Genomic DNA, 25,299 nt, shown 5'->3' with positions numbered 1-25,299 from the left:
TCGCTTCTTCACATCGCTCTCTCTCACTCTCTCTCTCACATTGTCCCCTCTTCCTTTCATCTCCCTCTCTCACCTTCTTCCTCCCATCTCTCTCTCTCTCTCTTGCTTCTTCTTCCCATCTCTCTCTCTCTCTCTCTTCTTCCCATCTCTCTCTCTCTCTCTCTCTCTCTCGCTTCTTCCCATCTCTCTCTCTCTCTCTCTCGCTTCTTCCCATCTCTCTCTCTCTCTCTCTCTCTCTCGCTTCTTCTTCCCATCTCTCTCTCTCGCTCGCTTCTTCCCATCTCTCTCTCTCTCTTCTTCCCATCTCTCTCTCTCTCTCTCTCTCGCTTCTTCCCATCTCTCTCTCTCTCTCTCTCGCTTCTTCCCATCTCTCTCTCTCGCTTCTTCTTCCCATCTCTCTCTCTCTCGCTCGCTTCTTCCCATCTCTCTCTCTCTCTCTCTCTCGCTTCTTCCCATCTCTCTCTCTCTCGCTTCTTCCCATCTCTCTCTCTCTCTCGCCTCTTCTTCCCATCTCTCTCTCTCTCTCTCTCTCTCGCTTCTTCCCATCTCTCTCTCTCGCTTCTTCCCATCTCTCTCTCTCTCTCGCTTCTTCTTCCCATCGCTCTCTCTCTCGCTTCTTCCCATCTCTCTCTCTCTCTCTCTCTCTCTCGCGCTTCTTCTTCCCATCTCTCTCTCTCTCTCTCTCTCACTTCTTCCCATCTCTCTCTCTCGCTTCTTCCCATCTCTCTCTCTCTCTCGCTTCTTCCCATCTCTCTCTCTCTCTCTCTCTCTCGCTTCTTCACATCTCTCTCTCACTCTCTCTTTCACATTGTCCACTCTTCCTTTCATCTCCCTCTCTCACCTTCTTCCTACCATCTCTCTCTCTCTCTCGCTTCTTCTTCCCATCTCTCTCTCTCTCTCTCTCTTCTTCCCATCTCTCTCTCTCTCTCTCTCTCTCTCTCGCTTCTTCCCATCTCTCTCTCTCTCTCGCTTCTTCTTCCCATCTCTCTCTCTCTCTCTCGCTTCTTCCCATCTCTCTCTCTCTCTCTCTCTCTCTCTCGCTCGCTTCTTCCCATCTCTCGCTCTCTCTCTCTCGCTTCTTCTTCCCATCTCTCTCTCTCTCTTCTTCCCATCTCTCTCTCTCTCTCTTCTTCCCATCTCTCTCTCTCTCTCTCTCTCTCTCTCTCTCGCTTCTTCCCATCTCTCTCTCTCACTCTCTCTCTCTCTTCTTCTTCCCATCGCTCTCTCTCTCTCTCGCTTCTTCCCATCGCTCTCTCTCTGGGCGGAATGTACTGATGTACATCGCCGCCCATCGCCCCGATAAGAGCTGTCCTCCGCGATGCGCATTGGCAGCCTGACATCCGGGATTCGGCCCAGGAGTCAGTCTGCGCATGCGCAGGGTGACGGGGCCAGCCGTGGGGCATGCTGGGAGGATCCCTCACACAGCGCTGCGAAGAGAAGCGAACCCCTCCGCAGAGCTGTCCTGCCCGGCGGGGGATAGTACATTAGGAAACAGGGGGTTTACCGCATTTCTCTCTCTCTCTCTCTCTCTCTCTCTCGCCTGCCCATCTCTCCCTTGCCCTCTTCTTCACATCTCTCTTTCTCTTGCACTTTTTGACCCATATCTTTTCCCCATGGCCACATCTACCCCTCTCCTACCATCTCTCTCACCACATCCCCCTCTCCCTTACCTCTCTCTACCCCTCTTACTCACATCTCCCCCCCCCCTCCCCCCCATCCTTTTCCCATCTCCCTCCCACTTCCTGGCTTTCTTAAGGGCATAGAGAATATGGGAATTGGTAAACATACTGAAAAAATTTAATAATGGGTCTGGTGTGCACAGAAAGCTTTGTTCTTTAGGGTGCTCAGAACAGGCTCCTGGATCCTTACCTCTGTGCGGTTCTAAGCTGTCAACTTCTTATTTATATTGTAACAGTTCTTCATATAGAACTTAATTAACCTGTGATGACTGAGTATATGTTATATATATATATTGTACTGTGTATATATACATTATACCATATATCATGAATACATTTCCATACAATTAAAGCTATATATACTGTACTATATACAGCAGTAACAGCTATTAGGCTATAAATAGTAACAATAGTAACTATAAAGCTGTATATAGTCAAAACTTTATCAAAATAAACCCGATGACCTACTTATATCATCCTTGCAGCTTGCTAGGAACAACTTCTAAGGGATAATAAGTGAATGTCCAGACCATAAATGTGCACCACTCCATCCCATAATTAGTGATATGCATTTTAATGAGGCTGCAAAGATGAAAAGATGTCCTGTACCCATGGCACAGAGAGCAAAGTTAGCCGATAATAACCTCACACTGTTGCACAACCGAATACATCAGATGGATAAAGGTGCCGGATCAAAGTACACACAGTAAGTCGCCGTCTTGTAGATGAAGTCAGAATTTACCACTTTCCGCAGATTCCGTCAAAATCTTACTACACTATTACTTCCTCATATCATTTACTCATAGGGCACTACATCATTCTGTGGTGCAGCCCAGAGCAACAGTATGGAGAAGCTATCACAATTCTAGTGACATTACACCGTGTGAGGGACAAGTAAGAAACAAAGATAATATAATAAAGGGAGTGACACAAAAACTAGTGAGACAGTTGAAATGAGGGTAATACAGCTGAAACCGCAATACAAAACTAGGGCAAAATAAGTAACATCTACAAAAAGCAAATTACAAGGACGACATTGGTAGCAGAGTGCAGGTAGGACATAGAGGAGACTACATTTAGAACTAATCAAAATTAAGAGGAGTAATTAGGTGGGGAGAAGGGTGGAGGAAACGAGGAAGGGGGATCCTGCTGAGGGAGAGTCTGATTGGGGAAGGGGTTTAGCTAGTGGTCTGCTACGGTTGGTAAATGGGTAATGCGCAGATTTATCATTGATCGCATTTGCAAAGCGATCTAGATGTGATATTAGCGCCCAAGATCGCATTGCAGAATGCAATCACATTGAGTAAATGTATCACACAGCACAGGCAGGGACAGGGGCTCTGAAAATAACCCGTCCCTATGATGAGCGTGTTTCCGGGGCTGCAACACATGCGTTGACAGGCTGACCACCAAGCACATGGGCCATTTTTGACGGAGGGTTCCTGGGGAACCCTGCCGGCACTATAGCCGCGATCTGTAGCCCATAGGTTACATCGGGCTACTACAATCCGAAGATTGCGATAGCTGTGGGGGCCAATATTGGGAATGCTCTCAATTCCGGATATTGTAAATCTGGCAGCATCTCATCCCCCGTAGAAACCTACAGGATATGTGGCTGCCAGCGAGAATGGAGGGATCAAAACAGAGCTAACCAGAGCCTCAAATATTGTTTTATAAATGGGCCCCTAAGTTTTTTTAGGAGCATATAAAGCATTGGAGCTGGGAGAGTCTCATAGAGCAAAGAATGGCGTTCCAGAGGTAGGGAGAATTATTTGAAAAGTTTTTAGTATGGAGGGAAGGAGGTAGTTGTGCAAATGAGGCAGGAGACCACGTGGAGGGAAGTAAGGGGCGAGATATTGGTAGAAGAGGGCAGTGCAATAGCCTTATAGATGAGGGTGAAGAACTTGGATTCAATGACAAGCTGGAATGTCAGGACATTTACAATATGGGCTTAGCCTGCTAGACATCTCTTCTCATCCAAATTCTGTTTAACTTTGTATTGTAAGTGCTAACCATGTCTGTATTTTATGTGCCATGTGGGTTCCCACACATTACTGCTATTATATACAGATGGATTTTGCTTGTTTACTGTTAGATGTATTATTATTATTATTATTATTATTTATTTATTACCAGTTATTTATATAGCGCACACATATTTCGCAGCGATTTACAGAGAATATTTGCCCATTCACATCAGTCCCTCCCCCAGTGGAGCTTACAATCTATATTCCCTACCACATGTGCACACATTCACCGTAGGGTTAATTTAGTTGGGATCCAATTAACCTACCAGTATATTTTTGGATTGTGGGAGGAAACAGGAGTACCCGGAGGAAACCCACGCAAGTACGGAGAGAATATACAAACCCTGCACAGTTAGGGTCAAACTCATGACCTCAGTGCTGTGAGGCAGTAATACTAACCATTACACCATCCGTTCTGCCCATAGATGTATAATGTGCCTCTGGGCCTTTGCGTCTAAACATAGGCATAGACTGCATGAAAACCACAGAGTCTCACCCTGCTTTAGCAGATATGCTGGAGCAACCTTATACGGAGTGCCTACAGGTGAGCTGGGGATGTTGTGACAGAGTTAGATTAAGACCACCATGAGACACTAAGCAACATATTGGTTTGTACCACATTCCAGCCTCCATTATTCTAAAGAATAAACTTAAAGATGGGTTTGGGTAATCACTAGCCTCTTGGCGGGGGCCTAGGTTGCCTAATGGACAATCTGGATTTGCACCAGTACCTAGTAAGCAAGAACCAAATCACAGGTGGGGGTGTGGGCTAAGGGACTGTCTGCCCCAAACCAAATGAGAGGGATTTAAAAGACACATAATATATGGATGACAAAGGAGTCTCTTTTTCCTGGACATCGCTGATGAAGACTTCCAGCTTTGGCCAGACTGATCACAGAATACAACTATAAGTGGATTGGATCCACTGACGTTGATACAGTCGCCACCACAGTTGGAATATATTAAGCTCAGCAACCAGTATAGAGCACCAGAGTTACTGAGAGCACAGAATTGTTACGAGAAAGGGTTTTTTAGATTGGGAAAAGTGGTAAGTCTCCCAGAGCCAGCCACCACCCGCCCACAGCTGCACACTTACTGAGCAAAAGTGGGTGGTCAACCCACCCATTTTCCGATAACATCCCCCCCACACCACCACCAGCTGAGTCGACCTGGCAGCTTTCTCCCAGAGGGGGAAGCCACGGAGCCAGCAAGTATGCAATAAACAACACCCAATTACCCCACCAACACACACATACACACACACACACACACACACACACACACACACACACACCTCAGGTGCATGAGATACCTAAGCTTGTCGTAGTGGGGTGCGAGATTACTCTCTCCAGCCATATCTGTCTATACTGGAAGTTGTGCAATGAACAGTAGATCTTATGCACAGTTATTATAGGAGCAATGCAAAAATAAAAGAAGAAAGGAGCTCCTGTAACAAAACATGTTGTACTGCAAGGGGTGCAAGTGTATTTTATTTTTTATTTTATTTTTTCAAAATAAGAGGAAAATGGACTGCTTTTGCTTATACAAATACTGGCCAGGTTTTGCGGTAACCTGCCAGTGCCATAGCGAGTTACCACTTATGGAGTTCTCCATAACTAAGGGGCCGCACCTGCAGAGAAGCCATGCTTACAGATAACATTGCATCACCCTGGGGCCACAGTGACCAGCAGCAGGCTTTAGGGGGGTACACACAGAGAAATCCGTGCTTAAATTCTAAGCAATCTGACTAGATTGCTTAGAAGTTGAGCACGGATCTCTCCATGTGTATGCCCCACAGCGATAGCGATGTGCAGCCCTGGTGCTAGATTGGCCTGCATGCAGGCACAATCTAGCAGTTCGCTCATTTCACCCGCTGGTACCACTGTTAATTAGTGTTAATATAACTAGGTAATCTACACTACTTTGCATTTTGGATCTGCTGAGAATATATATGCATCAGTGATAGTGTTAATATAACTAGGTAATCTACACTACTTTGCATTTTGGATCTGCTGAGAATATATATGCATCAGTGATAGTGTTAATATAACTAGGTAATCTACACTACTTTGCATTTTGGATCTGCTGAGAATATATATGCATCAGTGATAGTGTTAATATAACTAGGTAATCTACACTGTCAATATGTATATTATATGCTAAATTGTATTGTAGGATGAAACTGTCTTGCAACTTTATATAGTTGTTAACTGCTATCTTAGTATTTGTTTTAGCTGAGTTTTATGGCATGCTCTGTAAACGGGGGTGGGATGTTAGGCCTTGATTGCAATTACTAGAGACACATGGATACTTACCATTCATAAGGAAAGATGCCTGGCTGAACAACAGCCGGCTGAACAGGGCTTTATTATAAGGGCTTTTTTTAAAAGGGTTATGAAAATATTACAATATAGACTTACCCAGGACTTACCAGGACGAAAACAGACGGAAACAACCCACCGACAAAACAGAAAACATCATCCTATCCTTTCATTCCCAATCATCTGTGTATTTCAGCGTATGTAAAATTTTATCAACTAAAAACCTCATGACCTCTAAGAACAAAATGCAACCAATTTGGTAGACAACTATATACATTGTGATTTACATGTGATTGTACATACCTGTTTGTCACTTTGCTCTATAATGCACAGTTAACATACAGCAGAACACCACCAGTAAATAGGCACCTGCACTTTTAACTTGAACAGGTAAAACCCTACACTCTCAGCCTAGAAAACACTGGTTTCATCTCAAACTAACTATGTTCCACAAATTGATTTTCTGCATTGCTCTTCATGGAGTATTCATAAAGGCCATTGCATCATTCAGTCTCCCAGCAACTCAGCCCTCTGTACGTATTGCCCCCTCAATTCTACACTCCCCTCTTATTAGCACTCATGAGCTTTTTACTTCCCTATACTCATTGACAATAACCTCTACAACCTCTCACCATAAAAAACTTTCACAAACCTCTGACACCCACATTTATCTCTCTCTTCTGCTTCTGATAGCTGGTGACATTTCACCAAATCCAGGACCCAGCCACTTGCATCACTCGCATTCACCTGATTCACAGCAACATAGAAATCCAGCTAACCTCATAAACATCACATGTCTTCCATCACCCTCCAGATCACTAAAATGTGCCTTATGGAATGCACGCTCTGTTTGTAACAAATTAACATCTATCCATGACCTCTTCATATCTAACAACATCAATCTGCTGGCTATAACAGAAACCTGGCTCACACAATCTGACACAGCCTCCCCTGCAGCACTGGCACATGGTGGTCTCCACTTTACACACACCTCCAGACCCGATAACCATAAAGGAGGAGGAGTTGGACTTTTACTTTCACAATCTTTTGCATATACTGTTCTACCACAGGTTCCATCACTCACATTTACATCATTTGAAGTACATTCCATTAGGGTTTACTCTCCTTTCTCTCTGCGTGTTGCAGCTATCTACCGCCCACCTGGGCATCCAAAACAATTTTTGGAAGATTTTTCTGCCTGGCTCCTTCACTTTCTATCCTCTGACATCTCCACCATTATCATGGGTGATTTCAATATTGCTATTGATTGTCCAAAATCTGCTGCGCATGCCTCCAAACTACTCTCTCTAACCTCCTCTCTTGGCCTCTCCCAATGGACTGACTACTCTACTCATCAGGCGGGCCACTGCCTTGATCTAGTATTCACCAGACTATGCTCCATCTCTGAACTCACTAACACTCCTTTCCCCCTATCAGATCACAACCTTATCACCTGCATGCTTTCCTCTGTTAATTCAAACCCTGTGTTGCGGAAGTTCTCCAATCTTCCTCAAACTCGCAGAAATATTAACACAATTAATCTTCAAGAACTTTCCACTTCACTCCAACAACTGCTTTCACCTATTTCTGCATTCACCTCTCCTGAGATGGCTGTATCACACCTTAATAAGACTCTAGAACTAGCCCTTGATGAAGTGGCTCCAGCTACCCATCACACTCCACGTAGGCCTAGATGTCAACCATGGCACTCCAAATTAACAAGACAACTACAAAAACTCACACGAAAACTTGAACGTCAGTGGCGTAAATCTCGTATTTCAAGTGACTTCCTCACATATAAGACAGTCTACCATTCTTATAAAAATGCCCTGGACATTGCCAAACAAACATATTTCCAAACTCTTATCTCTGCTCAAGCCTCTAACCCCAAACGACTCTTTAATATATTTAAATCACTTCTGAATCCTCCCGCACCTACCCCACCAGCCACTATCAAGGCACAGGATCTTGCTTCCTACTTCAAGGAGAAGATTGATAAGATCCGAGATGAAATGGTATGCTCTTCGGCAGCCAGTGACCTGCTCCGTTCTTTACCTGAACCCTCTGGCACTCTTTCTTCATTTGATCCCACAAATGAAGATGAAGTATCATCACTCTTCTCATCCTGCTTCTCTACTACCTCTCCTCTTGATCCTTTACCCTCACAAATAAGTAAAGCTCTGTCTCTGGTGCTCATCCCTACCTTAACTAACATCTGTAATCTCTCTCTCTCTACTGGTATTTTTCCTTCACTCTTCAAGCATGCAGTTATTACTCCCATTTTAAAAAAACAAAATTCTGACCCTAATGCTCTCTCAAACTACCGCCCTATCTCTCAGCTCCCTTGTCTCTCTAAGCTACTTGAGAGACTTGCCTACACTCGACTCACACACTTTCTTAACTCATACACTCTGTTGGACCCACTTCAGTCAGGCTTCCGTTCCCAACATTCCACAGAGACGGCACTGACTAAAGTGGTTAATGATTTGGTCACTACGAAGTCTAAAGGCCACTACTCACTACTTATTCTTCTAGATCTATCTGCTGCATTTGACACTGTAGACCACTCTCTTCTCATACAGACACTACAATCCCTAGGTCTTAAAGACACAGCCCTTTCTTGGTTCCTCTCGTACCTATCTAATCGCTCCTTCAGTGTTCGCTTCTCTGAATCCACCTCCTCTTCGCTACCTCTTTCAGTTGGAGTACCGCAAGGTTCAGTCTTGGGTCCTCTGCTTTTCTCTATCTATACCTCATCTCTTGGTAAACTAATCAGCTCTTTTGGTTTTCAGTATCATCTGTACGCAGATGATACTCAAATCTACCTATCCTCCCCTGACTTGTCCCTATCTGTACTGGACCGTGTCACTGAATGCCTTTCTGCTATCTCATCCTGGATGACATCTCGCCACCTCAAACTTAATATTTCAAAGACAGAGTTAATTATATTTCCACCGGCCAATAGTAGGTACCAACCTGATATCTCTATCACTGTTGAAAACTCGACTATCTACCCTACCCCACAAGCTCGCTGCCTAGGTGTCATCCTTGACTCTGATCTGTCCTTTGTTCCCCACATTCAATCTGTCTCAAGATCATGTTACATGCATCTAAAAAACATATCCAAAATACGACCATACCTTACACAAGACACTGCTAAAACTCTAATCCACGCTCTCATTATCTCCCGCATTGATTATTGCAATAGTCTCCTAACTGGTCTTCCCAAAACGAGACTCTCACCACTACAATCCATTCTGAATGCAGCGGCGAGGCTTATCTTCCTCGCTAGACGTTCATCGTCTGCAGATCCACTCTGTCAGTCCCTCCATTGGTTACCTGTATTCTACCGCATTCAATATAAAATACTTTTACTCACACACAAGGCCATTAACCAAACTACACCAACGTACATCACTTCGCTTATCACAAAATATCTCCCAACCCGACCTCTGCGCTCTTCACAAGACCTGCGTCTCTCATCCACACTCATTACTCGCTCCCACTCACGACTGCAGGACTTTCATCGGGCTGCACCCACTCTGTGGAATGCCCTACCACACACAATAAGACTCTCCTCTAGTCTCCAAACCTTCAAGCGTTCCCTCAAAACTCACCTCTTTAGGCAAGCGTATCAAATTCCTGAACCGCCCACATAACTTTCATAAACCTTGCTATCAAATTACATCCACTCTGTACAGTCCACACATATCCTCACATGTCTTCTCATTCTATGCAATAGATAGCACCTTTCCTTATGTACATATGCCTATAGATTGTAAGCTTGCGAGCAGGGCCTTCCTACCTCTATGACTGTTATCACCCAGTTTGTAATTGTTATTTCAAATTGTAAAGCGCAACGGAATTTGCTGCGCTATATAAGAAACTGTTAATAAATAAATAAATAAATGACAGCAGCGGGGGCATCCGTCTGCTGTATAGCTCTGAACGCATCCCCGAATCACTGCAGTCGTTGTATATAACAGTGGTGGGGATATCCGTCAGTTACATAACCCGGCATACATTCCCGGACCACTGCAGCAATTGGCAGTGCCTGGTGGTGGCGGGGGGTATTTATCAGTATCATAATCTTACGTATATCCCCGGTCCACTGCGGCTATTGTGCATAACAGTGACGGGAGCATCCGTCAGTAACACAGTGGCAGGGGTATCCGTTAGTGACAGGCACAATCTGAATGGCCTGCAAAGGTGGGGATGCCTATCTCAATCAGTGATATAATACACAGGGTGTTTGCATATAATGAATAAAGGTTTCAAGGTGGAGAGGGAAACAGTATTTGTGATATAAAGGAACCTGGTTACACAAAATGAATTTTGTATGTGATATGATAGGTGTAATGAATATGTATTATTAGGGAGATGAGCCAATAAGCCTGCATATATCATAACCATTGGGTTTGATATATATATATATATATATATATGTCTGAGTGCCTGATCGTAGCTGTACTAAATTTAGCACGGCTACGATCAACTCGGAATGACCCCTCATGTTCAATCACCTGGGTCACCCCTGGGTTTTAGGTGTAAAAGAGGTATTAACGTGGGGAAGATTTTGTGTGGTGGTAACCAAATGCCCCAGTATAAGCTAATCACTATATCATGTTATTGCTCGCTGTCCAAGTTAATGCTAAAAGTATCATTCGATACCTTTCATAGCATCCTCATACCTCAAACCGTCATCACATTGTGCTTCAAGATCAAAGCGAAGTCATTCTCTAAAAGCCTGAAGATTGCATGTGTGTGTTGGCACTGCCTTTACTGTAATGGGCGATAATGAACAGTGGGGGTTAGGGAGGCCAATCCCTCATTCATTCTCTCTGAAGAAGCCGCCGAGCTGCACAAAGGCGGGGAAACGCGTTAGAGGAGTGCTATCCTCGGCTGGGATCAATTGCTGCATACAACCAGCACCGCAAGCGTGAGGACCTGTCTGGAGTAAAAGGAGTGAGACGTCACCCCGGTAAAACCTTACCATGGTCTGAAGACACGCCGAGTTGCTGTTTGCTTAGCGTGGCCACGCTGGACTGATAAGTACAATAACATATTAAGATCTGTCTGCAGTTGTTACAATTAAGCAAGGAGATTCCTGCACTAACACGCTTGCTACTAACCAATTTCAAGCCTTGAACTATAATCAAACTATCAGCTGAAAGAGATTTATGCTTTTTAACTTTTTCCATGCTTCATTAAGGCATGCTAATGGCTACTAACATTCAGCCTACTAATTCAGCCTAAATTATTCCGTAGTGGCTACATTATTTACCATATATTATATATGTTTTAAATGATAATAGAATTAACACCGGCCGTGTGATTCATGTTTGTCTTGTAATTGTTAATTAAATGTTATATGTTTTAAATATATATTGATTTGTACAGCGCTTCATTATTCTTTATATTTCCTGTAATAGTTGTTTGTGAGGTTGGCAGTGACCTCTGGATGAAGCAGCAGTTCTGAATCATTAATATTCAACATCATTGCAATTATTATCAGCGCCCAGTTTTTGTGTTATTATTTCTTACACACAGATGGCCTCCGTGCGTGTACTTGTTCTGTCGTGCGTGCACATATTCGCAATTTGCGTATGGTTGCTCCCGCGGTCCTGCGCATTAGCGCGTGGTATGGGTATTTTTCGGTAGAGTTTGTGAACGCATGGAAAGCTATCAAAACACATTACATATTTAATCCAAATAGTGCACAATGTACACATAGGCCCTCATTCCGAGTTGTTCGCTCGCTAGCCGCTTTTCGCAGCAGTGCACACGCTAAGCCGCCACCCTCTGGGAGTGTATCTTAGCTTAGCAGAATTGCGAACGAAAGATTTGCAAAATTGCGTATAGACATTTCTTAGCAGTTTCTGAGTAGCTCGACACTTACTCTGCCACTGCGATCAGTTCAGTCAGTTTCGTTCCTGGTTTGACATCACAAACACACCCAGCGTTCGCCCAGACACCCCCCCGTTTCTCCAGCCACTCCCGCGTTTTTCCCAGAAACGGCAGCGTTTTTTCACACACACCCATATAACGGCCAGTTTCCACCCAGAAACACCCACTTCCTGTCAATCACACTCCGATCACCAGAACGAAGAAAAAACCTTGTAATGCCGTGAGAAAAATACCAAACTTCTTAGCAAATTTACTTGACGCAGCCGCAGTGCGAACATTGCGCATGTGCAGTTAGCGGAAAATCGCACCGATGCGAAGGAAAATAACGAGCTAACAACTCGGAATGAGGGCCATAGTCGCCCTGCACCACATCAGAAAGTAACAACAGTTTAAATGGTTTCAGAACAAAGGGATTCACCTTTACAGAATAGGAGGGGACAGAACAAGGTTATAAGGTGGTGTTTGGTATCCAGCTGAAGGGTATTTTAAGGGTAACATTCTGGTGTTGGTTTGAGAAAGATCGCATGTTCCTGCAGATAGTTATGTGCAGGAGCACAATATAGATATAAACTGTATTTACTGTACATTATGTATGCGGCGGGAATCCAGAGGAGACCACCCACAAGAGCAGTTGGGAAAGACATCGCCTACCTATTCAAACCGACCTATGACCTCTCCTGTACTGTAAATGTGCATTCCTGTACAATAGACAAAGAGATTACAGTATCTATTGTATTGCTTTTTGGAAGAATTATATAAAGAGAGCCTGCTGCAGGCCTGGTCAGACACAAGACTCACAACGTTATCTATCAGATGACGGAGGACCGGACGGGGTAGCGTAAGCGAATCCACTCACGTATCTACCATTGAATGTAGCCATTTACTCTGTTTTATTGTATTGTATTATTTGTATTGTAACCCCCTTTCAGCAATAATACGCTGTGGTTTCGGAACCCAGCGGTTTAATTACAATCTGGTGTCGTGTCTTCATTGCCCTGCTAAGGTTTAAAGTGTATTATCATTGCATTGCATTGCTGTAAAAGGTTTAAAGTGTATCTCTGGGTGTGTACGCGCTGTGAGTACTTTGTACCGTCAGCGCGGCGTTTGTACGCAAAGTCCGTACACAGTACGGGACTTTGTACGCCAATAGCGGACAAAGTACGTAGAGTGTGTATTAAGTATAGCGGCCGCAGCGGCTCCATGGTAAAGAGTATTTAAGGTGTGTTTAAGGTATAGCTTTCATTCCTGTAAGATAATCAGCATTATCAATTGGGGGCTCCTCAGGGTTTTCCACATACTTACTACCTAACAGGTCACAGCAGACTTAATCTATCAGCAAAGGGTGGACAGAAAGTTATCATACGTATCCTTTACTTGGTCGATGGATGCACTGAAAACCCTACTTGATTGCTGATTAGATGGCATCTGCTCTGTATGGTTTGTAGAGATGCTGGTAGAACTCGTAAGGTAAACAGGAAAAAAGCTATTTCAAATCTGTGAAAAAAAATTGGCGCCAAAAGCGTACACGGCACACATACTTTGCATACTCTCTCACATTGTTGCCATAACATTCAAATTGCTAGATTCATTTAGACCTGTGTGAAACCGGAGATATTTGTTGCTATATAGTTAAAAATAAAATAAGTATTTAAGGAAGTAAGAGTAAAATCACAAAACGCATTTCTGGCCCAGTAGTAAGAGGGTTAAAACGGAACAAGTGTGGATTGTGTTTAGTCGGCAATAGTAGTTTTATTGCTCACATTTATAGAATTGTATGATTTGTGCTATTGCGGACGTACGGTTTTGTACACGTGTCTCGGACACAGTACGGAACTGCACATGCGGCGTAAGCGACACGCACGGTAGAATGTTTACGCAAATTGCGTAAGAAGTACGGTCGCTAAGTACAAATTACACAATAGTTCGTTTAGTTTAAAGGCGGGACAGTAGCCACGCTACAATAGCACCAAACTACCCAGTTTCTAAAGAAATTTAATATAAAAGCAAAATTTAGTATAAATAATTTTTTTTAATTGCCTCTGGGGGTAAAGCTGCCAACTTGAATGAATCCAAATTTTCTGTACAGAAAAAGAAATAAATAAATAAATAAAGTGTATTTGAGTGAGCGAATGCAGGAGTGAGTGGATACTGAACCCAAGAACTGAAGTGGTCTGAAGTGGTAACACTGGGTTAGTAGAGGCCCGGTGGCGTAGGGTTCGCTACCCTGCGTTATTAGGAACTGAAGTGGTCTGAAGTGATCCCATACAACTGAAGTGGTCTAAAGTGGTCTGGAGTGGTCTAGGATAAAGTGGTCTACAGCAATTGTAGGGCATATAGATAACTAGTATCTATAGGCTGTGCTATTGCATCGCATGTCCGTGTGTTCTGCACAGAACAACGTGATACCATTGTGTCATATGCGCTGTGGAAGAGCATACGCAGACGTGATTGAATAGACAAAAAGGGATTTTTCTTTGACAACGTCGGGAAATCTCCCTGGTGGGCTTCACTGGAAAGGGTGAAGGATAGTTATCTAATTTCTCTGTTTTTCATCCTACAAACAATTCCAGTTGAAAGACACCGAAAAGGAATTTTTCGCTGCCTCTCTCAGGAAAATATTCCAAACAGAACTTCCACCGAAAGAAATTACGGTGTAAGGTCTGATAGGAGCCCTAAGTTGGGTACATTGCGATCCGCTACCAACAGTGTATCGTTGTACTGGCCAGCGTGGGCGAGAGCGAGTGGAAGGCGCTCGGGTATACTTCCACCGTCTACTTATAGTGAGTATTTTGGTGTTTGTGGGAATTTTTTAAAGTTATTAGAAAAGACCCACAAATATGGGAGCCAGTTGCTCAAGTAAAAGACATTTAGACAGGGTTCAGGCAGAATTGTGGCCAAAAGGCTCAGCAAGGTTTATCATGTGTGAAAAATATGGTTCACACACAGAAGTTTTATGCAATGAGTGGGTATGTATGACTAACAATGATAGGGAACCATTCCCTAGGGTGGGCAGCTTTGAACCAGAGGTACTGCAGAATGTAAGCAGTAAAATATGTCTTCTAAAATCCAGAAAACAAAGGATTAGACATAATGATTGTTTAAAATTATGGCAACAGGAGGGGGATATGCAAAGAGAACAAATTCGCAATACAGGTTCAAAACCTAGCGGGAATGAGAACACAAACACACCATTGTCGACACAGGTCGAAGGGGAAGAGATGGCTACAATCAATGATATATCCGCAATGATAGTAATATGCAAAAACAATGTATTAACCCTAATTTTTGCAAGATGTATCCTGTTTTGAAGTATTTTCAAGGTTATAGGTCACAAGAAGATGAAGGATCCAGCCATATTCCAGCTCTCCTCCAAGCAGTCACTTTGCAGGAAACTCAGGTGGGGCCTGTCCAACCAGGTAGAGTCGTAACAATATTCCCCAATGAAAGAACTGGTGAGGTCACAGCTACCGGTAAGCGTGAGACAGTTCATTGCACAGAGACAACAACACCTCACAGTAAACAGATTAGGAATGGAATGGTAGAATTACACCCTGTCTTGGAGATGGTAACTCCCAATGGGGGAACCGATAGTCAGGGAGTCTATGGGGACAGATACTATCTGCGCAAACCCCTTTAGTTTAGAAAAACGTTAATTTGAAAAAGGTAGGGAAAAGAATAGTGTGAAGGACAGAGAAAGGTATATAGGATATAGTTGGATATGAAAAAGGGCCGTAATGTCCGGATGTAATAGTTGGTAGAAGTGGTGCAGCCGATAGATAAACTAGTACCCTTACTAGTATGGACTGAAATCAAAAATAAGAAAATACCTTGGCGCACCAGGGGTTAAAGAAAGAGTGCCAGAAGGAGTTAGTCAGATTGATTAATTCTAAATTTATTTATACGTTAAGACATGTTAAAACATATTTATAAAATCATAAAGTTTCATCCAAAGAGTTAGCATGATCTATCTTAGCATAACCTAATAAACACAACAGTGTAATGATTATGGCAATCTACTGCCTATCACAAATAATCATATATTCATATCAGTGTGTCAATACTTATGAATGTAATTCAGTACTCGCCCCAAAAAGGCGTGGAGAAAAGTCCCGAGACCTGCTTATCCCACGTAGATGACACTTAATGTCCTTTAGAAAAACAGTCTTTGAATAGTAGGGACTTTCCTATATGAATATATAGCCGTGTATCGCCTCGTCCCAGTAGCTCAGTTTAGTAGCTAACAAACTTCTTAGGATGATCACGGCTCACTATACCCTTCCACTGCGGCTGTTCTTATTATGTAGGTAACTCCCAGCACTCTCCTATTTTACACACCACGAATGTGTGAGCTAGTGCTTGTTGGGTGATAGTACCTGTAGATTTATGGTGTTCAGAGTCCTCCGTTCCCTCCTACCCCAGGTCCGTACCTTGTTGTACCTCGTGGACCTCCGGTGGGGCCGGGCAGCCGATTCCCAGAGCTCCGATACAGCTTGTATCGTCTGGCCCGCAAGCGTGGAACGCAGGCCAGTCGCTTCCGGTTTCGCGGCTTCCGACTTCCGGGGATGACGTGTCGTCAGCGAGTCAGTGGAAGTTTAGATTGGGTTCCAGCTCCTGAGATTAGCATGCAGTGATCCAACGCGTTTCTCCCATGTAGGGCTTCGTCAGGGATAGGTGTCATGCAAAAAGGAGTGTCTTATATACCTGGTGTTTTCCAGTGATAGGTCTTTTCTGCAGTGTCCCATTGTATGTATGTTAACTCCTTCCTTGCAGGAGCAGAGTTGTCATTATATTAAATGAATAAAACTTTCATTGTAAAAATGAAACAAACTTATAAAATATATAAATAAAGGAAATTACTTATACAAGAATTATGCAAATTCATAATTGCATCAATAATCTGTTCTCAGATGTTTAAAAGAACCAGTCTGACCAGAAAGAAACAAGGTGAAAAGGGAAAAGATGGGAAAGGAATGGGGAAGAAGGAGGAGAGGAAAAAAGGAGAGAAAAAGGGGATTCTCCCCTTTGTCCTCTATAGGGGAGATCCGTGCTTATTTGAGATGTGATATAGCTCGAACAGATCATCTGGACGGAGTGTCATTCCAGGAAACTTGCTAAATCAAAGTCGATGTTCAGGCCTTTTGGAGTGATGGTATCCATTTGGTAGATCCACTTTGCTTCCTCCTTTGAAATTTCGGCCACTATATCCCCACCTCTCCAGTTATTTTTGATTTTCTTTATACCAATAAATTTTAAACATGTAGGATCACTATTATGATGATGTGCAAAGTGTATTGGGATACTGTGGGTTTCCACTTTGTTTCTGATATTTCTAATATGCTCTGAAATGCGATTCTTTAGGGGCCTGATGGTTCTCCCAACGTACTGTAATCCACACGGGCACTCTAAGAGGTACACTACACCTTTTGTGTCACACGTTATCTCTTCTTCTATTTTGAATTCTTTCCTGTTGGCCTTGGAAAAAAAGCTTTGAGTATTTTTGGTACTAGTATGATTAACGATTTTACAATTCTGACACCTTAAACAGTGGAAAAACCCCTTATTTCTTTTTCCCTTTTGTATTTCTGGTTCGAAGGAGAGTACTACAGACAAGTCCGTGGAACTGCGATGGGCACTAAATTCGCACCGGGGTATGCGAACTTGTTCGTAGCGGAGTGGGAGAACCAGAAGATATGGAACTCAAATCCAATGTTGGAAAAGATAAGGCTATGGAAAAGGTTCATAGATGATGTTCTATTTGTCTGGTCCGGTAGCGAAGAGGAGTTGGACATCTTCATCGAATACATGAATCAGAATGATCTCAATTTGTACTTCACCGTGAATCGTAGTAAGGAAAAAATCGTTTTCTTGGATCTGGAGATCTATGTGGAGGAGAATATACTTGAAACACGGACACATATCAAAGACGTAGATTGCAACACCTATATTGAAAGGACAAGTGCCCACCATCCAAACTGGCTTCGGAACATCCCAAAGGGACAATTTAAGCGGATAAAAAGAAACTGCACAAAGAAAGAAGATTATGAGAAGCAAGCACAGGAAATGAAGAGCAGATTTATTGAAAAGGGATACGATGAAGCAAGCCTTAGAAATTATTACGAAGAAATTCTGAATTTGGAACGGAACACCCTCATGATCCCAAAAGAGTCGAAGAAGGGAAATATGGAAAAGATGAAGAATGAAATAACCTTCATCACCCAGTACAGCTCACAGTCGAAGAAAATGGAGGGAGTTCTAAACAAATATTGGCCCATTCTATTAAAGGACGAAAAATTATGTGAAATCCTTCCAAGAAAACCTAAGGTGATATATAAGAGGGCGAGGAATATTAAATCATCATTAGTAAAAAGTGCCCTTCCAATGGAAGCAGGGACAGAGGAAAGTGAGAAACCTACCTGGTTACAAAAGGGAAAAAGAACAAAGGGGGTTTTCCACTGTTTAGGGTGTCAGAATTGTAAAATCGTTAATCATACTAGTACCAAAAATACTCAAAGCTTTTTTTCCAAGGCCAACAGGAAAGAATTCAAAATAGAAGAAGAGATAACGTGTGACACAAAAGGTGTAGTGTACCTCTTAGAGTGCCCGTGTGGATTACAGTACGTTGGGAGAACCATCAGGCCCCTAAAGAATCGCATTTCAGAGCATATTAGAAATATCAGAAACAAAGTGGAAACCCACAGTATCCCAATACACTTTGCACATCATCATAATAGTGATCCTACATGTTTAAAATTTATTGGTATAAAGAAAATCAAAAATAACTGGAGAGGTGGGGATATAGTGGCCGAAATTTCAAAGGAGGAAGCAAAGTGGATCTACCAAATGGATACCATCACTCCAAAAGGCCTGAACATCGACTTTGATTTAGCAAGTTTCCTGGAATGACACTCCGTCCAGATGATCTGTTCGAGCTATATCACATCTCAAATAAGCACGGATCTCCCCTATAGAGGACAAAGGGGAGAATCCCCTTTTTCTCTCCTTTTTTCCTCTCCTCCTTCTTCCCCATTCCTTTCCCATCTTTTCCCTTTTCATCTTGTTTCTTTCTGGTCAGACTGGTTCTTTTAAACATCTGAGAACAGATTATTGATGCAATTATGAATTTGCATAATTCTTGTATAAGTAATTTCCTTTATTTATATGTTTTATAAGTTTGTTTCATTTTTAAAATGAAAGTTTTAATCATTTAATATAATGACAACTCTGCTCCTGCAAGGAAGGAGTTAACATACACACAATGGGACACTGCAGAAAAGACCTATCACTGGAAAACACCAGGTATATAAGACACTCCTTTTTGCATGACACCTATCCCTGACGAAGCCCTACATGGGAGAAACGCGTTGGTTCACTGCATGCTAATCTCAGGAGCTGGAACCCAATCTAAACTTCCACTGACTCGCTGACGACACGTCATCCCCGGAAGTCGGAAGCCGCGAAACCGGAAGCGACTGGCCTGCGTTCCACGCTTGCGGGCCAGACGATACAAGCTGTATCGGAGCTCTGGGAATCGGCTGCCCGGCCCCACCGGAGGTCCATGAGGTACAACGAGGTACGGACCCGGGGTAGGAGGGAACGGAGGACTCTGAACACCATAAATCTACAGGTACTATCACCCAACAAGCACTAGCTCACACATTCGTGGTGTGTATAATAGGAGAGTGCTGGGAGTTACCTACATAATAAGAACAGCCGCAGTGGAAGGGTATAGTGAGCCGTGATCATCCTAAGAAGTTTGTTAGCTACTAAACTGAGCTACTGGGATGAGGCGATACACGGCTATATATTCATATAGGAAAGTCCCTACTATTCAAAGACTGTTTTTCTAAAGGACATTAAGTATCATCTACGTGGGATAAGCAGGTCTCGGGACTTTTCTCCACGCCTTTTTGGGGCGAGTACTGAATTACATTCATAAGTATTGACACACTGATATGAATATATGATTATTTGTGATAGGCAGTAGATTGCTATAATCATTACACTGTTGTGTTTATTAGGTTATGCTAAGATAAATCATGCTAACTCTTTGGATGAAACTTTATGATTTTATAAATATGTTTTAACATGTCTTAACGTATAAATAAATTTAGAATTAATCAGTCTGACTAACTCCTTCTGGCACTCTTTCTTTAACCCCTGGTGCGCCAAGGTATTTTCTTATTTTTGATAGTCAGGGAGTAGTCCTCACCAGGAATAATGCAATGTATTGCCCGTGGCCCAGAGATGAGCTGCGATCAATCATTTCAGAATTCCCCGACCCTCGGAAGCATTTAGCCAGAAGTCAGAAATTTATCAGCGATCTGGGTAATGCGTATGAACCGACAAACACACACTGGCGGATAGTTTTGAAAGCGTGCCTACCTCCTAATATTGACACCCAAAAATGTATCACTGATTGTAGGTTAGAGTCGGATAGTCTTATGACTGACAAACATAATCAGGAGAACGTAGAACGAATTAATAGACAACTAGAGTTGTGTTTCCCCATTAATGTTAAGTGGAGAAAAATTTTCTCCATAAAACAGAGGGAAAATGAAATGACATCTGAATATTTCCATCGGGCCCTGCAAATAATAGATAGATACATTGGGGTATCAGATACAGGGAACGATGTGAATTATAGGGAAGTGGCTGTCTCTGTGCTAATGGACGGACTCAATAAGACAGTAAGGGACAGGGTACAAACATTTTTGCCTGATTGGAGAGGGGCCACAGTAGCTTGTCTTAGAGAGTGCGCGATTGAACACCATAAGAATATTGCTAGGCGTAGAGAACTGCAGGAGGAGAGGCTGAGGATTGAAAGAATACAGGCTCTTACACCAAAGTCTCATCAACCTAAACCCCAAAACCCAGATAGTAAGAAAAGACTTAGGATATGTTACACTTGTATGAAGGAAGGACATTTTGCTAGAGATTGTAAGAGTAGTAGAACACATAGCCAATATAGACCCCTAGACAGAGAAAACAAGCCACGTTATTAAACACATAGACGGGATCAAGGGACATATAGTAAGGAATCATGAGCCATATAGAAAACACAGATTTGGTTAATGGGAAGAACAGAATAAATGCAACTTTACCCTTTTTGACAGAACTTACTGGGGTTAGGAGGAGGTCTCTAAACTTTTGCTTCTCTCTCTAGCAGAAGTGACCTCTAAGTAACTTAACAGGAGTTTTGTTAGAGATGGTATACATATAGAGTGCTCCCGCCCAGGAAGCACAAAATATGTTGGATACCCACGAAGACTAATGTTGCATTTCACTGTTCTAGATGCATGTCCATCACAGGTAGAGGACATTATCTCAAAGATACCGGGTTCCCTATGAACTTAGAATGGACAGGACACTGGATTGATGGCTGGGATAGTCCCAGTAGAGATATAACACACATAGAATTTCTTTAAGGGGAGTAGACCGAGTAGAGAATCATTCCCCTGTAGTGCCCAATCCAGATGTCAAATTTTGTAAAATCTTCTTTGCCTCTACAAACTTATCTGTTACTAAACTCTATGTGATTTGTCTTCAAAGTTTCCCCATCATCTCTTAGGTTCACCGACAGGATTACAGTTCAAACGTCACATGCCTACTCGGCCTTTCAGAGCTCTGCCTAAATCCAGTATATCTCACCAGCATAGGGACACCAGTATTAACGCTCTGCCCACCCCTCTGCCCAGATACATCCATCTGGAAAAGACATCTGCCCTACCCAAAATGTTTATATGAATGTATTTTAGATATGTGTCTTATCTTCATCTCTGCAACCTCCAGTTAATAGCACACATAGTCGACAGGTGATATCCACATATACCAGCACTCACATGTTTCCCCCTCCATGTATCATCAACTAAATGTACACCCCATTTGTTTTAACAAGAAGCCGAAAAGAGCTCGGTAGTGTTTGTTGGCCCATTTACAGACCCTTGATACGGGATGAGAAGGATTTAATGTATACTTCGCAATACCTCGAAGCTTATTTAGAACATATACGGCACGATGATACATGCCCCTCAGACATGGATTCATACATACATGCTTTTTACTATCCCACTAGGTCATACATTTCCTACCTACCACTCTCCCCCGACCATCCAAACTTCTGTAGATATTGTGTAGATATTTTTCTGCTTAGTGATTAGATAGTGGCAGTTATTGGTGACTGCCAAAGGGTGGACTGTCAAAGTCGAAAAATATTGCAGTACACGCATCACGTACAAACTACACACAGATGGCCTCTGCGTGTGTACTTGTTCTGTCGTGCGTGCACATATTCGCAATTTGCATGTGGTCGCTCCCGCGGTCCTGCGCATTAGCGCGGGGTATGGGTATTTACGGTAGAGTTTGTGAACGAATGGAAAGCTATCAAAACACATTACATATTTAATCCAAATAGTGCACAATGTACACATAGCCTCCCTGCACCACATCAGAAAGTAACAGCAGTTTAAATGCTTTCAGAACAAAGGGATTCACCTTTACAGAATAGGAGGGGACAGAACAAGGTTATAAGGTGGTGTTTGGTATCCAGCTGAAGGGTATTTTAAGGGTAACATTCCGGTGTTGGTTTGAGAAAGATTGCATGTTCCTGCGGATAGTTATGTGCAGGAGCAGAATATAGATATAAACTGTATTTACTGTACATTATGTATGCGGCAGGAATCCAGATGAGACCACCCACAAGAACAGTTGGGAAAGACATCGCCTACCTATTCAAACCGACCTATGACCTCTCCTGTACTGTAAATGTGCATTCCTGTGTCCAATAGACAAAGAGATTACAGTATCTATTGTATTGCTTTTTGGAAGAATTGTATAAAGAGAGCCTGCTGCAGGCCTGGTCAGACACAAGACTCACAACGTTATCTATCAGATGACGGAGGACCGGACCGGGTAGCGCAAGCGAATCCACTCACGTATGTACCATTGAATGTAGCCATTTACTCTGTTATATTGTATTGTATTATTTGTATTGTAACCCCCTTTCAGCAATAATACGCTATGGTTTCGGAACCCAGCGGTTTAATTACAATCTGGTGTCGTGTCTTCATTGCCCTGCTAAGGTTTAAAGTGTATTATCATTGCATTGCATTGCTGTAAAAGGTTTAAAGTGTATCTCTGGGTGTATACGCGCTGTGAGTACTTTGTACCGTCAGCGCGGCGTTTGTACGCAAAGTCCGTACACAGTACGGGACTTTGTACGCCAATAGCGGACAAAGTACGTAGAGTGTGTATTAAGTATAGCGGCCGCAGCGGCTCCATGGTAAAGAGTATTTAAGGTGTGTTTAAGGTATAGCTTTCATTCCTGTAAGATAATCAGCATTATCACTGTCAATTTACATATTGGAGATGATTGGTGGGTGCATTAACACCTTGCACTTATCACTGCTTTAGTACTTCTCCAGGCTAAATACATCTGCCCCTGTGTGTGCACGCGCAGTGCGGCTCCTGCTGAATAAGCCCCTCCCCTTCAATTTCGCCAGCCATACCTTGCTTCTAGGGACTGCAGCTAATGTTGTCCCTACAAGTTATTTTTGTTTATATACTAAAGTTTTGTTTGAGGTTTTTTCTCTGTAAATGTTTTTCCACCCAAGAGATGATGACAGGCAGGCTACCAGATGAACAGACCCCCTCACGTCAGATGGTAGGACTCACCACTGGTAAAGGGATCATCGGTTTGATAAGAAAATCATCAAAGCAGAGACCCCACTGTCATGGAGAGACTTCCATTCTATTATATTAAGTAGCTTTCTGTGGATTAAACTAAATCGAATGGCTTTGTGATTCTCTTATTATTGAGTTACTAATATCTGAGAGACTTTAATACACCTTTACAGAAGGGTTTCAGCTGTCACTGGTCTCCTGTGGGAATACAGAGCAAAGGTAACTGTGTATAAACGACTTACCTTGGGGAGTGTCCCGGATACTATGATTCTCATGTAATAAATGTCAGAGCAGAACTTGTAAAGCACTCTAATATCTAGAATGTAACCTTCAGTAATTCTGCTGGTATAAACTTACTCAGCAGGAATTCAGAAGCCAAGCTTTCCCCTAGAGCCATTCTTTAGAATAGTTCCTATGTAAACCTTGTCCGTGACACTGGATAAGTGTTACGTAGTTTATAAGATTACGCCGTTTGCAGCAGGGGCTACAAAAATAGTGCAGTTGGCATTACTGAATGAATTACTGCACAGCTGAACTACATGTATAGGCAGATTGTGTCCTGTATAAAGATGGTGCTTGGTCCTGCAATCTTCCTACTTCAGTTTAACAAGAGCAACAGAAATTCCCTGTACTGTTGGAGGACGCTGCACCTTCCACTATCTAACTCTCAGTCTGTGGCATCTCCATTCACTTCCTCACATCATTGCACTGCCCCATACACCCCCTCTTAAGCCTGGTACACACTCAGGGCCGGTTCTTGCCCTTTTGGCGCCCCGGGCGGGAACTAGGGGCGTGGCTTCATACAGGGGGTGTGGTCAGTTATGCCCCCTGTACAGTAGAGTAGCACCGCTGAAAAAGAAAAAAAGAAAGAAATTTATACTTACTATCCCCGCTCCCGACCGCTGCAGACCTCCGCAGGCGCCACTCCTGTCCTCGGATCTGGCATAGACAGACACTAGAGGTCAATTATTACCCCTAGCGTCTGTCAGTCCCACAATGCTGTGCGGTGCGCGATGACATCATCGCGCACCGCACAGCAAAGGTCCTCTCCACGAAGGGAAACTAGACGCGTAGCATCTAGTTCCCTTCACAGCGGGACCAGCGGGGGACACAGCAGGCAGTGGGAGGCACAGCAGTAGCGGATCTTGTCATGGTGCGGCGCCCTCCAGATGGCGCTGGCGCCCCGGGCAACAGTCCTGCTTGCCCGTGGCAAGATCCCCTACTGTACACACTATGCCGATCGCTCAGCAGAACATTTACATATTAACATAAATGGACAAGGTAATACCTCCCCCAACACGCATTTCCTGAAATAATCTGTGCTACTGTGAAAATGCTGATAATCTGATTGGCTACGAGTTGCTGATTCCCCAGCCTGGGTACACAATATAGCAGGAAATAAAGGCTGTAGGCAAACAACATTTGAGCCTTCTCTGGCTCCCCAGCTTTAAGACTTTTTCTCTTTCACTTCTCAGTCTGACTTGACTTTTGCACAGAGTTTTCTTTCTTTCCTACTTTCTTTTATTACAAATCACCAGATTAGATAATCAGACCAGCTCCATAATCATCTTATTACTTATCAAAGAGCACAAGAAAATATTGCTGAGAAGTCACAGACTTTATTTCGTAACTAACTCGTGGAACATCAAAGTTTTCTGATTCCGCTACCTTATCTTTTTTTTTTTT

The sequence above is a fragment of the Pseudophryne corroboree genome, chromosome 1, assembly GCF_028390025.1.
Source record: "Pseudophryne corroboree isolate aPseCor3 chromosome 1, aPseCor3.hap2, whole genome shotgun sequence".
NCBI classification, from domain to species: domain Eukaryota; kingdom Metazoa; phylum Chordata; class Amphibia; order Anura; family Myobatrachidae; genus Pseudophryne; species Pseudophryne corroboree.
This window is presented reverse-complemented; position numbering follows the sequence as displayed.